Source organism: Toxotes jaculatrix, chromosome 23 (assembly GCF_017976425.1).
Source record: "Toxotes jaculatrix isolate fToxJac2 chromosome 23, fToxJac2.pri, whole genome shotgun sequence".
In the NCBI taxonomy this organism is placed as follows: domain Eukaryota; kingdom Metazoa; phylum Chordata; class Actinopteri; family Toxotidae; genus Toxotes; species Toxotes jaculatrix.
Window position 1 is genome coordinate 9,137,069 of NC_054416.1, and position 21,936 is coordinate 9,159,004.

Consider the following 21,936-nt stretch of genomic DNA (forward strand, 5'->3'; position numbering starts at 1 on the left):
ATTTGTTTCATCTATACGTGTTTTCCTGTTTGCCAGTATCCTGCCAGCTGAAACTCAGCTGGAGGAGTGAAACAATTACATGCTTTGTCAGGTTTTGCATGTTGAAGACTTGACTGGGTTGTGTTGTATGCAGGTAGCGCTCAGAAAGAAAAAAAAAAAAGAAAAAAAACCTTCGGAAATTGGGAGTTTCTCTCCCAAAATGACCTCCTACTCCTCCCAGCAATACATGCAGTCTTTTCCTGAGGTTGGCAGCTGGAAACAAATTTTCAGGCACTGGCATTTTGTTTGCTCTCTGCTCAAAAAAAGAGGCTGCATTCACAATTTATCCGCAGGGTGAGGCTATGCCTTTTAGACTAGCTGAAAAGTTGAGCTCTTATAATATGGTTTCACAGTAGTACATGGGTACACTCCACCTCTGAGGAGAACTTGCAATGGAATGGACAATATGTAAAAAGGAAAATTTCACTTTCCACTCAAGAAGGAGCTGTCAGGATCAAAGAGTTTGGAAATCAATGGAACCAAGAGGAACAATCCTCCCTGTCTGGTTCTACATCACAGAAAATATCCAGATCCAATTTCAGGCAGTAAGAACACTGTGAAGAGTTATTATGCAAATCATTTTGAAACCTCTCTTGACCCCTGTACTGGCAAAGAACAGCATTTTGTCATCATGTTAGAAGTTCATGATAATTACTGTCATGTAATGGGGTTGGTGAAAGTTTTTGAACAGACTGAACAGCTCAACATTAATTGCCTGGGTGTCAAAAGCTGCTGTGAGGGTTGAGTCTGTGGCACTGAGCCTTTGTCTGCAGCTAAAAAACAGGACTCACAATACGAAACAACCAAATTAATTACTAGTCCAAATAACCTCACCTAGCATCCCACCCAAGTCTGTATAAAAAAAAAAGCTCCCTTTAAATTTCAGCATGTTCTTCTGATCAACTTTCCTTTCCGTATTTGGTAGCCTCTCTAAACTTTGCTATCCCTGTCCCTCTGTAAGGAAGGAAAATAAAAGTAACAAAGAGTAAAATGAAAAGAACAATCCCTTTTACACAGTGTTTGGCTGATTTATGATGCTCCAGATGTGTTACTGGGGTGCAAAATGCAGGATTATATTACACAACTCTTTGTATGATGCTTAGTCCTCAATTTGATCCCACTGTTTGGCTCCACTTCAGCCTCCAACTCTGCTCCCTTTGGACACTTTCCAGGATAATGTCAGGCGCTGCCAGCGAAGGGTCCAGGCACAGTTTAAAGTATGTAACCACAGGTGGAGTTTGACTCTCACTTTACTACGGCTCACATCAACCCTGGTTTCTCCATAGGTTTGTTTTTTAAAGTTTTAAAAGAAACAGAAGGGGGTTTACTGCACTTGGCAGTCGCTTCATTATTGCTCACTTTGAAATGACACTTGACACCTCCGAGAGGAATATTTTGTACGACGATACAACATCCTCCTGATTTTAGTGGTATATTTTTGACAGCTGCTGAAAAAACACTCCCCGCATGGGAGCTGGTGGTCCAGACAAAATACCCTACATTATTTTCAGATATCATCTGGATTCACAATATTCATCACAATATTTTTCATTCTGATTATGGACTGTAAGGAGAGATTCCCATACAACTTGACTCTACCAGTAACACTGAAAGACTACAAACAAAATCGCTAGGACATTTCAGTTTATGAAACACAAATCAAAGAATAACTTTGTGTAGTCCATCAGGCGCAGTCAAAACAGGTTTCCAGATGTTTTTTTTTAATTGAGACAAAGAAAGTAACCAACTATTGTAGGAATTCTGATTATAATTGACTCCTGTCAAAGGAAAAACATTCCACTTCAAAAACATTGTTGTGTCCTGGTGTTTTCTCACAGTGTCCCAAGTACGGCTATGGAACAGTGGTTTCAGAGAAAAACGTGGCACGGAATTTCACGATGAGGGTCAACAACCATGAACAATCTGCTGAAACTTTTTCAACCTTTTCACAGATTTTGACTCTGAAAGTGAAATAAATCAAAGTGAACTTGATGTTTCTTCAAAAGTTTGGTCAGACAAAGTTTTTGGTCAGATATAACAAAGAGGGACCCTGTGGTGATATGTATTGTGTTTTTACTTATGTGTTATTTGGTGGCTTTTGTATTTTAGAAAATAAACAGCTGAAAGACATTTTATGATGCAGGACCAGAGAGAAAAGACGTCCATGTAAGTGATATTTGGCTTTAGCATTTGCCACCCTCGTGTCGGATGGTCATTCCACCACTGAAATATTTCTACAATTTTTGGATGGATTCCCAAGACATGTTGTGCAGACATTCAAGACTATGCATCTTAATGACTTGCTGATCCCCTGACTTTTCCTTTAGCACCACCATGAGGAATACACTGAGTCTTAAAAACTACTGGATGAATTGTCTCTGGTGATCCCTTAACTCTTCATCCAGCCCACTCTCAGGTCAGTTTCAGGATCTGTGACCAAATAGCTGCAAAACTAATGTCATTCCCATCAGCCTCAAGCAAACAATAATTAACAAATGTTTGCACACTAACATCATAAATAAGTTGGACATGGTCGATAGGAGCATGCTAGCATTGTCATTGTGTACTTTAACAAGATGCTGAGCTAAGCTGCATTAAACTTTCAGGTTAACAGAAAAGTTCAATGCATGCAGTGACTTGGGTGAAAAGCCAAAGCAATGAATGCTAACGGCTACAGCCAAAACTTGCCAAACAATGAAATTTACATGTGGACAATAGGAGACGGTCAAATCTCCCAACTCTTCACAACACAAACTGTAGTTTTGACCAATGAATAATGAGACTGTCATGTTGCTCATCACCTGTCAAGGTCATTCATATCAGAGCACATAAAACATCAAATAAAAGTTGTCTCACTCCTCAGATACAATGAATCATATAACTTCTCAAAAGTCGTGATTGTGTCTATACATGGGATGGTAACAGACTGTGATGTGAATGGCACCGAGTTAGCTGTAAGAGCAGCATGAAACCATCAGCACAGCGTTTTCAAGTCTCAACATGTATTCATATTCTTCTTTTTCAGGAATAGTCAAACAACATTAGATTTTTACAATCCCACAGAATGTTTTTGGTCCAAAGTAGTGATACTAGTAGTCATTTTAATGTTATTTGGCACAAAGGAATCCCATGTAACTGGCAGTATTGTGAAACACGCTGTTCTAAGCCACGGCTGTATTGTTTTTGAATACTTCTGCTCATATTCCTCATTACAACATTATTTCAGAGTTACGCATTGCTTGACATAATAAACTTCTTGTTTATACTTCACGTATTTGAGACAAAATTGCGTTTTACCTCGACCCATCATCCATAAAATATTGATTGGTCCAGAACAGTTAACACCACTGAACCTCTCTATTTCTCTCTTCCCTTCAAATCAATCAGCTTCAAGTAAACCAGGCCAGGCCGGACTCATTTACAATACCAGCATTGTTTCAGAGCTTGATATACATAATCAGACCACTCTAAGCCTCTCTCTACAACTATTCCTTAGAATAAAAGTCAGACTCGTGCCAAAAATAGCAAACTGGGTACCAGCTCCAGCCTCCAAAGTAAATCAGGTTTGAAGAGAATTGGCTTTAGACTTCTCAGCAAGCCCAACTGCACCTTTCTGAGTGAAGTGAATAAATTCAGATGTTTTCTGCAAATGAGATCCATAATCACATAGTTTGCATTTTCCCATGTTGAAATGTCATCAGTTGAAAAATAACTTTTTTTTTTTATTTTAAGAAAGACACTTGGAAAAAGAGTGAAATTAACCTTTGTTTGTTGTGGACAGATGATTCAAATGTGTTAACGGTGTATATTAAAGGAGACAGCGGCGGCAGTGGCAGTGTGTGCATCACAGAAACAAAACTTTAAAAAGCCTGCACCTTTTTCGTGACACCTGCTTCTTGAGATCAGCTTTGTGCCAAACATAAAAGAATTTCAGGTTTGATTCCTTCATCTACACATTTTCCATGCTTCATTTTCAAACTATTTTTCCCTTGAATTGTAAACAACCAGCCAAAAGCGCTGCTGACCTGGCTGTTTATACATGAGTCATAAAAATACAATGTCCAGCAGGAATGTTTGGGAGAAATGTCACGGCTGTACGAAGCTTCCAGTGCCAATGTTTTCAGAAACTGACATGAAATCGTTTCACTGTTGTTTGGTTCAGTTATGGTAAATTTTACGCCAAGGGTAGAAGGTGCCTCCAAGGCAAAAAGAAAAAAAAAAAACAAAAAGTCTTTGAGTGATTTGGTGCTTGAAATGTTCTGCAGCCATTTTGAAGAAAGCTTAACTGAGCACTTTCCTTTTGCATGCAGTTAAATAAATGGACTTTGCTTTCAAATCCCAGTTTGAAATGTAGGGATATATGACAGCAGTTTTTATCACAACTGTCAGGTTCCATCATGACAGTTTGAAAAGTTCACTATCTTTTAAAAAAACACACATGATTAAAATGCTTGATATCATTAGTCTACTTGTCAGTATCAGAGTTAAATGATCAGCTGTGCCACATAAACAGTGTGCTGGGCCATCTCAAGGAGGCTTCAGCCAGCTTGTGAACTTGGGTCTTGGAGTTTAGTTGAGTGAAATGCTCAGAATATTTCTCAAACAAAAAAAAAAATCTGTTGATCAATGTCTTTTCAATCTTTCCAAGGATTTAGGATGATTTAGTCAAAACAGACTTTAATATAGTCAATTTAATCCCACAACATGGATGGATTAGTTTATTAAACCTGGCAGCACTTGGGTATCCAGGTCAACGGAACTAAAGCTGCACAAAAGCTGGCTTTCTGCTGTACAATCATTTGTTACTTTACAAGTACATTTTTGTGGAGACGTCTGGCAAAGAGGCACGATAATGTGATCCAAGATCCTTATTCCTCTGCATGACAATGAATAAATCAATACATAAAATGCTAATTCATGGAACACTGTGTCCACTGTCCAAGGGAAAAAAATGGAAATTGAACCACAATTTCACAATCAGCCTCATCCCTGAATGTCACTGTTCTCTTCATCTTCAGGGGGATGTGTATTGTTGTCAGAATATGAATTGCAAAGTCCAACAGCTAACTCAGGCAGCCTTACCAGTGCAACAACTTTGGAATATGAGCACTTCTTTCTTAGGAGAAAGTAGAGAAAATATACTGTGTGTTCGTGACATGAAACATCAATCTGGGATTTTACTACCCCTCAAGAAACTAAAGTGTTCACTGTAAAACCTGGCAGAGAAGAGTGGGGATAACTTTTAAAAAACTAATAATTTGTGCCTCCAGTACAGAAGTTTACCTTTTTTCTTTTTTAATACACACAACACCACTATTTAACAACCATTCATCCATTACTCACAGCTATTTAAACAATTTATCAATTTATTGGGAACTAATTTTAACAAACTCTCAGTGTAAGGTGTACAGCTGACTTCATACAGTATAGTGACCAGTGAAGTTGTGTAGCCTGCATTTAACTTATTTAGTACATGTACTGTTTATTGAACTTCTGCACTGAGCTCTGAGGTCTTTGAGATTACACAAGTTGAACGAACTGCATCTGTGTGTCATCAGCACAAAGACCCGATTCAAAACTCAAGTCAAGCGATAACAGCACAGTGAGATACGTCTCTACGATCTTCTGACTCCTCTTGAGGTCATCTGTGTTGTGTATTTCTGAGAAAAACAGGAAAGTCCCTTTTAGCCTGTGACCCACCAAAGTGGCTCCGGAAGAGCTGCTCTTCTAGTACTCTCACTGACCTTCTTAACTGCTTTTACTAATCCCTTAACTTCCTCAAACCCTTATGATTTAAGAGAGATGAAGAGACAGAAAGCAGAACAATGAGTTTATTCTCAAAGACCAACTTGACCCCATTAAGTTCTATGTGCTTATTTACCATAAGAAAAGCACACAATCTGTTTAATTACTGTCACAACTTTGGAGGAGGTCAACTTTAGACTTTTTTCCCCTAAATGCAAACATATAGCTTAGATTTAATGTCAATGAAAGTTCAACTCCTGAAAATTAGAGGAATGTTTCCAAAGGCCTGCAATCTGATATGGCATGGTTAGCATGTAATGCTAAGCTATTTCAAAGAGCAACCCTATTATCAGGCTTGTTTAATGACAGTGGTTCTTCAACTGCCTTCAAATAAGAGCCGTGCTGTTTGGATTATTTTTCTTGCAAGCCAAAAATTAGCTGTGGATTGTAATAAAGAGCAGTACAATAGTTTGTTACCTAGTTTAAAGAGTGCTATGGTACAAGCCTTTAGATAAATGCAGTTCTCTATATTGCTATAGAGGGTTTTGGCAACATAATATAAACACCGAATTCTGCAGAAGAATTTGGGGGCCTATTTTAATTTTCCCTAGACCCACATTCAAATCCCAATCTGACCTAGAAAAACAATGTTCCAAAGGATATCTCACATTATTCCTTGATTCTGTGGCGTATATCTTCATTATCCTTATTTCCAACTGCACTTAACTCCAATGTGACCATTTCCTGAATAAATATGATGATTATAGCCATTTCCTAAATAATTCCTGGCAATTATATTTAATCTGTTGCCCAGAAAAGAGACCATTGTGCCTGATTTTTACATTTACTCGTTGTTTGTTTTTTGGTCCACTCATTTTGTCACCACATAAAATCCCGTACAGTAGTCTCTGTAGCACACACACACACACACACACACACACACACACACACACACACACACACACACACACACACACTATATTTACCCAGTTCAAATGTAGATTTTCTGTTTTGTGGATAAAATGTAACTGGTTCTGTCAAATTACACAAGTTTCTCAAAGGACGTTTGGATTTCTCTTTAATAAACATATCCTTATATGTAGATAGACATGTGTTTACATTGCTACTTGAGGGACTGTGATTAGATAGCTGGAAATTTAAAGTTTGATTTGTACAACAGCCGTAATGTAAGACATCTCACTGATGAGGGACTGAATTAAATCTAACAAACAGCCATGAGGGGTAATGAACAGTGACGCCTGCTCCACAAATGCTAATGAAACTCAGTTCTGCAGTTTTCAATTACGGTACATCATCAACACACGGAGCTCACATATAATCACGAGCCCAAGCCAAAGTTGTTATTAATACGTTAAGAGTTAAACCTAATTCACAGTACCAACAGGACACTTGTTAATGTCAGACAGTCCCAAGACATCACCCAACAGGAATCTGAAACTAATTACACGAAGCAGCATTCATTATCATGCAGAAAGCAAAAAATATATAATAATAAAATAAAATAGTATGGTTAATGATGCTTTGTGTATGTGTGTCTGTGTGTGTACTCTCAGTAGTGGTCATAGGATGTTGTTATCAACTTGAAATGAATTTATTTCTCCTCCCATCCCTGATGAATATAGCAATATTATGTGTGTGTGTGTGTGTGTTAGTCCTGCGCTGTGTTTGTCCAGATGCCAGTTATCAGTTCATTAAACCACGAGCCAATCCATTAGGATGCAAGGAATTTGTCTGTCGCTGCAGGCTCCATTAACACCACGTCACACAGATTGAAACTAGTATTAAAAATACATCTTTCTCTCCCTGCATCACCAGAATGAAATAGACTCTCCCAGTGTTGCACCAGTCGCAGACAAAGTTTTGCACTTGAGAGAGTGAGAGTGTCTTCAGTGATTGAGTAGTTACAGTCCTGCATTCGTCTTTTACACCGAACACCTAAACAAAGATGCACACTTACTCATACGTACTAAACACACAGTTTCAGGGGCAGAAAATCATTACAGAACAAGCAGCTCTTCTCTAGTTCTTTGTCAAACGTGCGCACACACTCTCAAAGAAGACAAATGACATGAATGTGACTATGCCTGGCAGGCATGCATGGATCATCTATGCTTTTGCTCCGGTTCAGTGTCAAGGCTGGAACGCTCCTGAGGAGGAAGCAGGGCCTTTGAGAGAGTCTTTTCATCACCTTCAGAGATCAATGTGTTTTCCTCTGGCAACAGGCTCAGTGCTGGGATACTTGAGACCCACCTCGTGCACTGCACACTGCAATTATCCTCCCCACAGTACTGACTGCGGTCGTGATGGAACCAGAACACACTCCCTGATGAGGGGAGGTCAGTAATAAGCCAATCGATTGGCCAAGTCCCATCACTTTATGCTGCAAGTTAAATTGGCACAGGCGGCCATTCTGACGGCTCTATCAGAAATCTTCGCTGTAGACATTCCTAGGAACACAACCTATGCTTGAATGTGTGGGAGTGTTACTTTTGGGTAACTTTATAATCTTTTAACTAGAGCATTGAGAAAAATCCAAAAGTTTCATGTCCTGAAAATGAAAAAGGGAAACACTAGGATGAGCCCAGCTTGGCTTGGCCAGGCTGAAGTGTAATCCACAGTGGAAATTAATGGTTTCTTTTGAGTGTTAACCAAGTTATATCTTGGCATATGCAACCTGCATGCACAGCCGCTTAGGAATCCACCAGATAAATAAAACCGAGTTTAATTGTCATGACAAAGTGGCCGCCTAAAGCCAGCAGTCTCGTCACCTTGCATTGAACTATATCGCCTTCCACCTGTGCTCCAAGAGAACCACTAGGCGTTGGAAGCATGTCAACAGAGGCTGCAGTGGAAACATGAGCAACCAGGAGATGAGGAACTAAAGGTCTCAACGCAGGTGTGATTTGTGCAAGCAAGAGTATTACATACTAAGAAAGAACCAATACTGACCAAGAGTTGATTAAACCACTCAGCATGTGGGAAAAGCAACCTCAGCCTAACCTAGCAAACATTGATTAGCCACAGTCAGTGACTGATTTAAGCTCCTGAACTGCGTACGCTGGTAGTCAGTCAATACCCCTAATTAGACCATGAAATGCTGAAGTGCAGATGCCAGCAAATAAACTTACGGTGCGCTAAATTTAGTAGTTACTACAAGATAAACTGATTTGATCATTCAGGCTGCTGGAGTCCTGATGTATCCTTTTGAAATGTGATTCTGTGGCATCCAGATGACCACTAAAGAACTTGAGGACACATGGACACGTAGCAAAACGACTCCTTCCTGGGGATCAGCCAGAAGATGCTTTTGAAGCTTACCAAGGGTGTGTTTAGTGAATATTGCACCAAGCATACTGATGGCAACATACATAGTATCACATAGACCTGTGTGGGCATGTGTGCGTGTGTGTGTGTGTCCATGCCTTCGTCTGTGTGTGTCCTTGAGTTGCTGAAATAGTTGCAGGACCATTTTTGGTCACTGGAAGAAATTGTCCACCGGGATGCCAGAAGGCAAATGGACATACAGCGCATGATTAGCATCAAATGATCCCTCTCTTGTTCAAGTTCAAATGAAATACTTTATCTGTGTTTAAGACTTCTGTGGCTATTGGATGTCACATTGAAATCATGTGTAACCCTATACCTGCTGCTAACGGATGACATGACTGCTGGCTGGCCTCACTGACACCAGGGATGTGTGTGCCAGCGTTCGCCGCGTGCGTACGTGTCTGTGGTGTGTGTGCGGATGGATTTAGTGACGCAAGGCTATATAAAGTGGACCACAGAGCCCCCAAAACTGTTCAAGGACAGTCATCGCAGTTCCTTAACAAAGATGTGAAGTCACTGGAGAAAAGCCAACTGAGCTCCAGTCAAAAATGTTATTACAATCCTCAACTATTTTAATAGACTGGCATACAGTACTCACCGCCTGAATAACTATCCACTAATACAGCTGGAGCAGCAAAAGTAACAAAATCTTTAAACATTTGCATTGTATCTGGTTGCACTTTGGGATTATGCAGAACAAATACCATGCATTTTCATATCTTACATTGCTTCTTCATGTTTGTCCTTTATCTTTTAGATATGTCTGCATACTGTAAATTCATACATTTTCCCATTCATACAGCATATCATTACTAATCATAATCCATGTTGTTGTACTCTGAATGCTGTTGTTTGTGTTTCGGTGATCCATTGCCCTGATTGTAATCCCTGGCGTTTAATCAAAAGTTCTTAAGTAGTTTAAGGGTCTGTTCACCCAAATTACAGAGTTTTCTGACTTAGCTCTGGCCTAATCTAACCATACAGATAGTTTTGCATTTATTTTGCCTTTATAGACTCTGAGATTTCTGCCTCCAGTCCAACACACTGAAAGTTAACGGAATTCATTTTAAGGTGCCCAAAGCAGCAGACTATTTCTCGTCTTGAAATGTAGTTCCAATGAAAACTGTTCACAGAGTAACCAGGATATTCTTTCTGGAAAGACATGTTGCTGTTCCATTTTTAAAGGCCCTGACAACCTATCTTCTGAAACTTTAGCAGTTTTGGTTGTTTTAGTTGAGAGATTTCAGTCTCTGCTGTTTTTGTCTCAGCTATTCTCTCTGGTTTGAAGTGGGTGAGGCTCATTTGGGAGAAAAAAAAAGGTGATGTTACTTATTTTTGTGCATGAATCAGGATTTAGCAACATTAGAAACACAGCTGTGTTTCTCCCTATTCACTATATAGACCATTATTTTTACCCTCCTCCCTCCTGGTTCTCTTCTCTATAATAGAACACAACAATAAAAATCCCCAAATCTCAATTTTCAGCTTGCTACACAGTGAACTACAGAATGTAATGTATATATGGAGGGATGAATCAGTACACCTTTAAACTAAACTAATACTGTCACCAACATTGTTTCACATCAGTGAGCTAACCTGCAGTTTCACTGCGGTCTCCATCCCCTTTGATCTGCCCTCTATGGTTATGAGTGCAAGATTGTTTTTCCCGACACTCAACTGTATTTTTTCCCTTCAGCTCCCAAGGGCTTCGCTTTCATTATCTTTCAACTTATCAGCCAGCCTTGGTGGTCTAAGGCTGGTGTTTACTTGAGCGTTGCATGACCCGTGTTGGATTATTCCTGCAACAGTTTGAGCACGCAAGCGTGACCGGTACAGGCTCTTATGTCATGGATACCCTATCTTGTCAACAGTAAAGGAAAATGTATGATAGAGAGGCTGTGAGGAGGGGGGGGGGAAGAGAAGCTGGGAAGGGGATCTCATAGTAGAATAGAGGGATGAAAGATTTAAGAGCAAAATGGAAAGTCTAGAGCAAAGAGTTTTTGAATCTGTTGCGTGAAGTTGTTGAATTCACTGTTCATATAAAACTCCTCATTTGGGGCAGATGTTAAGGCTGTTACACTTCTGCAATGTACATTGGACATTAAAGGGCAGCTACGAGATCTTTTTAACATTTCAGATGAAAGGATGAAGAAGACTGATGTAATTCAAGTCTGAAACAAGAACTTCATTAAACACTCAGAACTGCCAACACTAAAGGCAAGTCCAAATTTAGCCACCTGCTGGACACAGGCTGCAAAAAACACAATCCAATTTTTAATTCAGCACTCCAGTGTGTAACGGTGCAGTATGTATGATCAGCTGTGGTATTATCTGTATAAAGTCCAGCTTACAGAAAGGCCTCATCTCACCAGACCAGTGGGTGCTGACAGGCTGAGACCGGAGGCTGATGCTGTAGTAGGACAGGTAGGTCTCCAGTTACCAGAAACAGCATCTGGACATCAAAACAACTAATCATCTGCCTCTCAAAAACCTATATAACATGCAAAGTTGGTCAAAGTCCTGGCGGGACAAACCAGGAGGACTCCTATGTCTGCACGCACATGTCTAAAACACATCAGACATTATGTGTAACCATCAAATCAGAAATCCCTTCAGAAGACCCTAAATAAACTAAAAACAGCACAGATGAGCTCTGGGAGAATGCTGAATGCTCTAAGTGTCTTCCAGACCTTCATGGGTCCCGAGTGGAAATGAAAATAAAGCGTCATCATCGGGCTGTCAAGCCCCAGACTCACTGAGAGTCAGCCACCTCTGAGTTTATTTTCCCAACCCAGCAAACCCCTCTGCGAGACTCTCAGAGATGTGCATCTCGCCTCCTGTTTCCAAAAGACAACCCCAAAACAACTAAAACATAATGAAACACTCTTATTAAAGATTATTTCAGACCGGAAAACATGGTCATGTTGCCAGTAGAACTTGCAATGATGGCTTGTAAGAAACAGTAAAAACAGCAAGAACACAAAACATCCAGCTGAAGTGCAATTCTAAGTGGAAATGAATAAGGGAAAGCCAAAATTCCCTGCAAATGAACAAGGCTTTCGTTTTTCTAACCTCTGTCAATCTTTCCTTTAAAACACACACACACACACACACACCACTGCACCTTCAGTTACTTTTGTGAGCCATTAATTCCCCTTAATGAGGGCAATTTTTTTCACAAAGCAATCACAGTTCCTAGCAGGACCTTCCTCCGGAGCTGAGTCATAGCCGACAACAACAAGCTTTATATACACCTTGTTCATTTTTACTGCAGTACATGGTGTAAAAGCAATTTCACTGCATTCAGTCAGGGGAGCCTTATAACCAGGTATAAAAGTTAATTCACTCTGCTCACCTTGTTTCAAATGAATCATTTATACAGCAGACCGTTACACGGAAATTGCACAAAAACCTACACACATTACTGCTCAAGCTGCAACTACGGAAGGATTTCTACTAAAAATTGTCGATATCAGACGACCAGTCATTAGCTTTTACAGTTCTTTCCCTGTTTTTCCTCTTAGGGCAAAATCACTGCTATTAAAGAAACAGTTTGGGAGATTTGCTTTTTCTTTTTCTTTCTTGCTGAGAGATGCACGTAAAATAAATATCAGGCTACAGCGAGCAGCTTTTAGTTTAGCTTAGCAAAAGGAGTGCACACAGAGGGAAACACCTAGCTTGGCTCTGTCCAAAGTTTAAAAATGTTCAGTGCCCAGCACCTCTAACGCTTAATAGGTACGGCCGGACTCAGAGGAGTCACTGCACCCAGCCATGAAATAGTCCAGCTCTGAAACCAAACCATAATTTGTCAGTTCAAATCAGGACTTCATCTTTTCCTCTGAGACAGACACACTAAAGAGCTTCTAGAAAGCATAACACAATAGTCTTTTATGTCCCAGCTGTGAGTTTGACATCAGCAAAGCACCAAAGGCCCAAAACGGCTGTAAGTAAAACCGACGGCAAAGACCGTGAACCACGGTTTTCATGCTCTGAGAAACATCAAACACAGGCCACACGCCACCATGCAAATATAATCAAAACATTTGGAAAGCTTAACGTAATATGAGGAAAAGCATTAGTGTAATTGCATTAACCAAAATATTTGGTACTGAATCAGACTGTTAGATACAGAGGTGATGGCATCAAGCTTGTGTAAAAAAAATAAAAAATAAAAGCAAATCATATGTGACACCTCAGGGTGGAGAACTTTTTCAATGATTAACAGGGAAATGCCAGACACGGTAACACAATGCCACATGAAAAATAACTGGAGGAGATTTTTCACAATCCCTTGAAGTTCCACAGAAAAGACAACAAAGTGTGTTTTGAAAGCGTTCAGGCAAAGTACCTCTGCATCATGTTTCCTGCAGACGTGTCAGTCAAACTGACCAAGTCAAAGGTCAAAGGAGGATGAGGAGGGGGGCTGATCCTCTTGGGATAATTTGTAATCCTGACCTGTGGTTTCAGGTGGTTGGATTGCCACAGTAAAGCTGGTGGTGGGGCCCGGTTCTTCATCAGTGCACCCTGTTCTTATTACGAGTTTGATCCTGAAGGGTTTTAGCAAAGAAGCCGCAAAAATCACCATGCCAACAACTGCTCTGAGCCACAGCATTGGCTGCATTGCAATAAACATTCTCCCCCTTTTTATATATTACATAAGTCTGCAGTAATATACATACATTACACATGTCTATGTCGCATTTATCGAAGTAGTTTTATAAATATTTATGTGAGCTTTCCTATGATGAGCTTTGATGAGAAGAATGCTCGATGAAAAGCTTACAGAGTCACATGAGAAGATTGATACCAGTCTCGTGTCTGTATATGATAAACATGAAGCTGGAGTGAGTAGCCAATAGCCTGGATTAGCATTAACACTGAATGCAGGTAACGAAGTCCTTGCTTCACTGAGAAGGTGCCTGATTTTGTGATATATTTGTGATACATGCGTTTTTTGTTTTTTTTTTGCTCCAAATGTTACACTATTCTTTTATGGAAATAACTACATGAATTACAAACACACTACAAACAGCCACAAGTACACTGCTCAATGCGTTGTTCAACAAATTATTATAAACAACACGAAATGGCATCTCCGAAATGTTCAGCTCCCACACTAACACATTTCCAGTAAAACATGATGTTTGGACAGGAAATAACAGGAGCAGGGAGGACAAGGTGAACCCTGGTAAACATGGAAAGTGACTCAGAAGTCCTGGAAACGAGCCTGCATGGTAAGTTAGAGGGCTACTTGCATCCTCAAATGATTCTTAAACTCCCATTATTCAAAACTATTAGAGAGCAGGATGAAGGAGAGGGGTCACTTTATATGCTCTAGGTTTACATCAGGACATGGAAAGTCAGCTAACGTGAGGAAAATACATTTTGACATTATGTGATCGTCACTCAGTTACCTTTTGTATCCTTAACAAGTTTTCCATTGCAGTTGTCCCTTCTGGTTATGTTTTATCCTTAAACAACTAGAACCACTCCACTAAACTGCAGCATTTGAATGAGCTTGTGAACTAAACAGATTTTAAGGTTTTGGGTAGGGAGCACCTTCTTTGGCACAGCATGCAGCTGGCAGCCATACTGCACGATCAAAGAGGTTATGAGAAATTTGCAGATGTTTTAAATTAAGCTGGACAATCATCTCTTCTTACATCTCCCTTAATGAGAGAGATTATAGGAGATCAAGCCTCTGAATCTATTCTATTCCTTCATAAATCATAAGAAGACATGCAAGATTCAATTAGTCCTGCTCGCTTAACCTTAGCGGCACGGAAATTGCACACCAACCCAAATACCCTGAGCTCTGTATGAGAAGTATTTACAACAGAGATTCGAGGAGGCAGGCTGTGCCAGTAAATGGCAAACAAACTAATAACCATGGCCGAAAAGAAAGGAGTCAAGATTGTTATTAGATAAACAGTGAACAGAACCAGCAGGGCAGTGGAGGATCCTTTGGTTAAATGGCTTATGAGAGGAACCTGGATGCTATTTTCAGGCCACCCATTTGTTCCAGTCCAAGCCAGAGTAGAAATCCTTCGGCATACAATGCGGCTATTGAGTTCCTGGATGGGGCGGTGATAAAATCTATTCTTATTTAGAGCTCGTGTGTGTCCAAAGGATCCAAGATCGCATTCTGTTATGTATTACCTTCATGACATAATGAGCTGTCACGCAAACAGAATATGGAGAAAAACAAAGGCAAATCGTTTTTCTAATTTAGTAGCTCAGACACAGAATTTCTAATGCTCTGCTGCTATATCCCAAATAAGTCTTTCATGTCTCCAGAGCACTGAACATATATGTTGCTGTCACCTTTCACAAAGTCTATGTTTAATCAAAGTACAAAGCTTTCGGTCGCTTCATTAAAAGACAGAATTAGGCCAGAGATGATGACATTGAGGAAACTTGAAAAAGAAACCTTTTGGGTGGAGATCAGATTCGGTTTTCTGACCAAATAAAGTAACTGGCATCTCTTTTGAGTATGCTGCAGTTCCAATTTCCAAACGCTAACAAAAATGAGATTAGACAGTTGCATACGCATGCTTCCTTATTTACAGTAGGGGACCACTGGAACATCAGCTAGACCACACGTGACATGCGTGCACTTTCCATTCAGAGGAAGTAAAAGGCCATTTGCTTTAAGCAGCTTAATAAAGAGGGACATCCTCAGAGATGCTATGATACCAGGCGACGCTTTTCGATGTCTATTCTTTGAAGCAGAGGAAATGCATTTAGACTATGGTTTGTGCCGACTGCTTTAATTGTGTTAAAAATTATGCCCGTTTAAAAATGACAGATAAAATTTGGATTGTTTGACTGAGATCAAATCCCACTACCTTTAACTAGATTTCAAACTGCTTAAAGGTAACTTAAACTTCTTCCTAATAGTGGACACTCTCACAGGAAAGGAGCGGGCTTTGTGCAAACAGGGCACTGATTGTAGGTCTGCTGAAGTCAATTACTCGTTCGAGTGGCAGCATACTGTTCACATTACAATTGCCATGTTACGCTGTTCATGGCTGCGTATGTTCCATGAGAACTTGTCACTGCCTTGCACTTGTGGGAAGCAGATGAAAGGCGAGGCAATGTGTTACTGTACTCCTAAAGAGAGGTTCAATTATTCGAAGCCCGCATGAGAAGATGTTCTGGTCCAAATTCAGCACCAAGCCATCCTTGACAATTCTCTCTGAGATCTATCAGCCTCTGAAACCATGGTATGCAGTGTCTATGTGCCGTCCAACATGCCCAGTTCTCACAGCGCTTGTCATGCTTTGCAAATGCTCGTGCACGAGCATGGTTGTCTTGTGCATGTGCTGCTTGGTTAACTGCCTGTGATGTTTTACATATAACACCTACCCTGGCAGCCTGCACTTTCCACAAGCTCCACTTTATCAATCATTACTGGAAAAGTGCCCAAACGGAGGCCCTCAGCAGTAATTTGGGTGGATCATTTGGGTGCGTGCTAAGGCAGTTGTGATTTACGTAAACACTGAACACTTACAGATGGGCATTATTAAAAACAGGTGATGAAGGTTTTAATCTAGTTGATCTTGAAGAATGTTTCTGGCATCCAGAATCATATAGTCAGAAGATAAAATATTTTATCTAAGACTCACATTTTTTTCATTTAAATTTTAAAGAAATGTATAAATCAATTTGTGATGGAGTCAGAACAAGATGAATGTGTTTCTTCTCATTCTTGCCAGACTTGTGATGTGACCGTGGACATAAGGAAAAATCATCTGGGAAGTACATTAAAAAAAAAATCAGCATATTTAGCTGTGGCTGCTTCTGTATGCTCTGTTAGCTCTGGTTTGCAATCCTGCTGTTATAGTTTGATGACAAAATAGATGGATTAGCACCTCCTAACCTGAAGGAAGAACCTTAATAACGTCAGCATGATTACCAGGAGTGCAACAATTCACCAAATGAAACTGTGGCCGGTTTGAAGCCTAAAATTCAGCTGCATTGATTCAGACACCTGAATTACAAACAAGGCTCAGAGGGAATCAGAGCTGAATAGATGCAGGATCTCTGTACTGGAAAATATGACAGCCGTATTTTGTTTTTATCTTCGTGCCTAATCAAGCCGTTTACTGTCAACAGACTCCTTTCAAGCTGATAAGATTGTCTCTGCCAGTGTTGTCAGGCTTATGAACGTTTTTGTCAGGTTTCCTGGCCATGACACACATACACATATACACACACACTCACTTCTCTGTGCTTCAAAGTCTAATATATTCATTGTTTTGATCAGCTAATTATCACAACATACAGGTCCTCTGACTGAGTTTGACTCACTTTCAGTGAAATATCCAGATAGCAGCGCCTGAGAAGAGTCTCTCCGATTCCCTTTTCCTCCTGCAGCCAGTATTAGCAAACATGAGCAGTCTCTACATGTACTTCCATGCTGCAGCTGTGGTTAGAATGCATTACTGAACCACTGCATATATAAACATATCAGCAAGGACTATTAGTAAAAAAAGAAAAAAAAGCCTGTTCTAAGGGATTAATTTTGATAAACTGGCATCAAATACATACACCACACTTTACTGACCCTGTGGGGAAACTAGTCCCAGTTCTCACTACTGCTGATCCACCATATGCTTCATTCTGCTCCATAACTGGTAGTTTCACTTCTCCCTGCAGCTTGATCCACCATATTCAAAGGTTTTACCGTTTCCCAATAAAGCTTGGGAAACTTTGTTGAGCTTTGGCCTTAGCCCAAGAGAAAAGTTGTCTAATGGATGTACACAGTGGAAGCACAAGTTTTTTTTCCCCCCATACCACAGTTACAGATGGTGAGACCCTGGATTGTCGGGCTCCCCTGTGCCAAAGCTCTGCCAGGGAGGCCTCTTTGATAATGAGCCTTACACACAATTTACAGCCACACTACAATAATCCTGCAACAATGGTTTCCACATAACTTTTGATTGAATGGGCCTTTATGGGCAGGACCAGGCTTGGACCATGCTAATAAGTGGCCTTTGGTGGGATTTGCCAAGGCTTACCTCACTGCTCTGTGTGTGACTGTTCGTACTTACATGATTTTGAAAGTGACAAACTGCATATATCACAAAATTGACAAAAGCAGCCATCTTTTTTATAAAATAAAACTGATATAACCAGTTATGAGATTTAGAGGTATTGGCAAGATAATTTTGTTACTTTTGGACAGAGCCACTCTAGCTGTTTCACCCTTTTTCCAGTCTTTACGCTACACTAATCGGGTCCTCGCTGTAGCTTTATATTGCCTGGGCAGATATGTGACTGGTATTGATCTACTGGCAAGAAAACACATGAGTGTATTTCCCAAAATGTTGAACTTTTGCTTTAAAATACTTTGGAATCAGTGGCTCCATTCCCAAAGAGTCTGATGGATAACACAGCCGAACCCGACACAGACATTAAAATGTTTAATGCAAAGTCAGCCCTATGGTTTCTCTGACATAGGGATAAATGTACCCAAAGCTCCTCAGTGTTTGTCTTTAGCTCCCCTTTACAGCGGTGAAACTGTAAAAGCTGTGTCAAAGCACACAATAGCACAATTGTTCAGTCTTGTTGTACAATCAGTAAACAGTTCAGTTGTTATCCTGTCACATAACGAGACGTAGGACATGAGCATGATGTTGCCAGAAGACATTACGCATGTGAAACTTTACCGCAGAGGGTAAGAGTACACCCCCGGCATGAAAAGCCCCTTCACCCGTTGTTGTTGTGTGATTTGTGGAGTGGGTAGTTGGACGTAGATCATGGGCCCTGCTTTAGGTTGTGCCTGTGCCAGGCGCATGATGCAAGGGAAAAAGAAGCACGGGCAAAAGAAGGGTGTGGGAATTCAGAGCTCCATATGAGTCTCCAACCTTAGCAACCTGTCTTTACTCAATGTTCACCCCAAAGACAGACAGTGGGGTTGTGGAGTCAAGAGTGGAGAGACAGAAGAGGATGTAAGTGTATCTGTCTTTTATCACTGCAGAGTGGCAACCCCTCGGGATGGCTCTTCTTATTCTTTGAAAGCCACTTTATCAGACAAAGCATGAATTATAGCTTTCCAACCGTTTTGGACACAAATTGAAAATGATTTCATTGGAAGGATCCGACTTTTAAATGTAAAACCAAATTGAGAAGTGACTTAATTTGCCTCATCGTGTTTCTGAATAATGTTCTTTTTCAGTCATCAAGCCCTCTGATGACGCATTCATGAAAGCAGATGTCAGACACTTGACATTTCCCATACCAGAGACATTTCCTTTTCCCCACTAAATTTTCCTCCCTGAAAATGCTTTGTTCCTGTCTTGTCCACTAATAGTTCAGCATATGCCAAATGGAGAGGAAGAGATCTCACCAAGCTCCCTGTCTCTGGACTACTTTTAAAGACTCCTTTAAGGATAACTGAACAGCAGTGAGTGATGTCCTGAGAGTGTTTTGGGGAAGCTGGTGAGACAGGTGCTTCCCATGGTGCAAAATGCAGAACACTAGAGACCGGGAGAGAGGTTAGATGCTTCAGACAAGGTCACAAGCTGTTTTGACTTCACCACTCTGCTTTTCTGAATTCTTTGGCAGGTGGTGACAGCAGCATGTAAGCAAAAGGGGTTTCCACTTGGTTTCAAATCTCTGAGACCCAGAGGGTAGACTCTAAAGACAAACTCTCAAACAGACCAGTCGCACATGTGATGATAATCCTCGCCCATGTTCACTTCCTCGGTTCTTGTAAAATCTACTGCTTCTGACAAGTTATTACCATCTATGTCTGATTTTATCGCTTCCTTTTACTATAATGTGTTTTATTCCTCATAGCTTAACTTTTTTTCTGTCCACATAAAAGCGATAACTTTGCCCTTGTCTTATCTTTATCCTCGAACACAGACAGCTCCTGAACTGCAGCAACATGTAATGGAACTGCTTGCTGCAGATACTGAGGTAATTATGGATGGTCTAATAAAACAGCAAGGAAAAATGTTCTGTCAAAAACAAAGACCTTAGAAATTAATTAACTCCCATTCTCTGGCCCTTTCACCCACCGGAACCAAAGGTCTGATTATTACTAATTAAAAGGAAGTTCATGTAAAAAAAAAAAAAAAGAAAAAGAAAGAAAAGAAAAGAAGAAGAAAAAAGAAAAGAATAAATAAAACTCAGGTCATTAAAGTCCCATCAGGTCATTCAGAAGCACGCCCAGTAAATTGCAGTTCATTATGTGACTTTAACCTATGGTAAACTCAGCCACAATGTTTGGCCTGTATCAACCACAGGCAGTTAAAGAGATGTTTGTTTTCCCATCTGCTGAGACAGTTACATGCAGCATTTTTACTGAAGAATACAGACTTCAATATCTCACTTTATCAAACTTTGGAAGCATGTCTGAAATCCAATTTCTGTTGCTGGAAATGCTAAACCTGCCTTGACATTTCAATTCTCCAGGGTAATTGCTGCATTTTGTCTTAGCCTTTTGCAGAGATAAGGCGTGATCTTTCCTAGCCAAGGTAATAACATGCCAAATCATCCATCCTGTCCAATGCAACAAAAGAGACCAAAACTTAAGATGACATTATACCAAGGTTGTACATTATACCTTTGACAGAAATGAATTCCAGGATGAAGCGGGTCTGAATGCCCTCTCTGGAGCACAATAAAGATGAGGTATATCATCCTCTCCATTCTCCAACACAAGGACTAAAGAGTCTTCTTCATCCAAACAGCACACAGGAGCAAAGGCATATTAACACAGACTGGCTGCCTTGTGGATATTTTGGATATGAATATTTCTGCTGGGGTGAAACCGGAGTATGTAAGGAGTTGATTTTTGGCCTCTAGGCTTTGACCTCGTCATTTCCTGCAAGCTTACACTAAGCTCAGTGAGGAGGAGATTTGAGAATGCTGTTCACAAACTTCCCCCTCAAATTATATGACATCAAATATGTGAAATGCTAAAATCACAAAAGTACATGGAGCCAGCACATCGCTTTAAATTAAATAGTATGTGCAGAGAAGCATTAGCAGACTTTAGTAATGGATATAGACAAAAGAAAGAAAAGAAAAACTTTAGAAAAAAAAAAGAAAACTTTAATCCGTTTTGTGAAATAAGTTTCTCAGAATATGAGATGTGTGGAAAAAAATGTCAGTGTGACTATATTGTGTGACACAAATGTTTTCCATGAAGCCACTATTACAGAAAAGAACTCAGGACTCGGTGTGTACAAAACTATAGCTATGTTTACATCTATAAAGCCAATATACAACATAACTATCAACAAGAGACCTGGTTACAATGCAGTAAAATCTCCCCTCCCAAACAACCATACACCACAACAGGAAAACTACACAATAGGAAAATATGCAAAAGCCGATTTAGCCTGCAGCTAAGAAAAAACGCAAATGCCATTTTTACCCACTATGGAAACAAACATCATGAAGCATCTTAATGCCCAAACAACTTCTAAGAGCCAGCGGACACAGATGCAGTAGGTAGAGCCGGTAGTCGTCTAATCACAGCTTCGGCAGTTTCAACCCTCTGTTCCATCCTTCTGTCTACACGTCCAAGTGTCCTTGAGCAAGACACTGAAGCCCCAGTTGCTCCCGATGGCCAAGCCACTTACTTGGCATTTCCGCCGCCATGGGAGTGAGAGTGTGTCTGTGTGTGAATGGGTGAATGAGAAGCATGCTGTAAAGCACTTTAGCTAAACATGCTGTGTAAATGCAGTCCATTTACCAGACATGGACCACAAGCTTATCCGCAAGACATCAATAAAAGGAACTATGCATATAAGTGTCTGTGCTGCGAAAAGGCTGAAACACAGC

The 21,936-nt window shown here is 40.3% G+C and overlaps 1 protein-coding gene across 6 annotated transcripts in view; it reads right to left on the bottom strand.

Moving 5' to 3' along the window:
- Nucleotides 1-21,936, bottom strand: part of LOC121176856 (collagen alpha-1(XXV) chain) — a 135,936-nt gene that overhangs the window by 63,419 nt on the left and 50,581 nt on the right. The gene's annotated exons all lie outside the window — the stretch shown is intronic.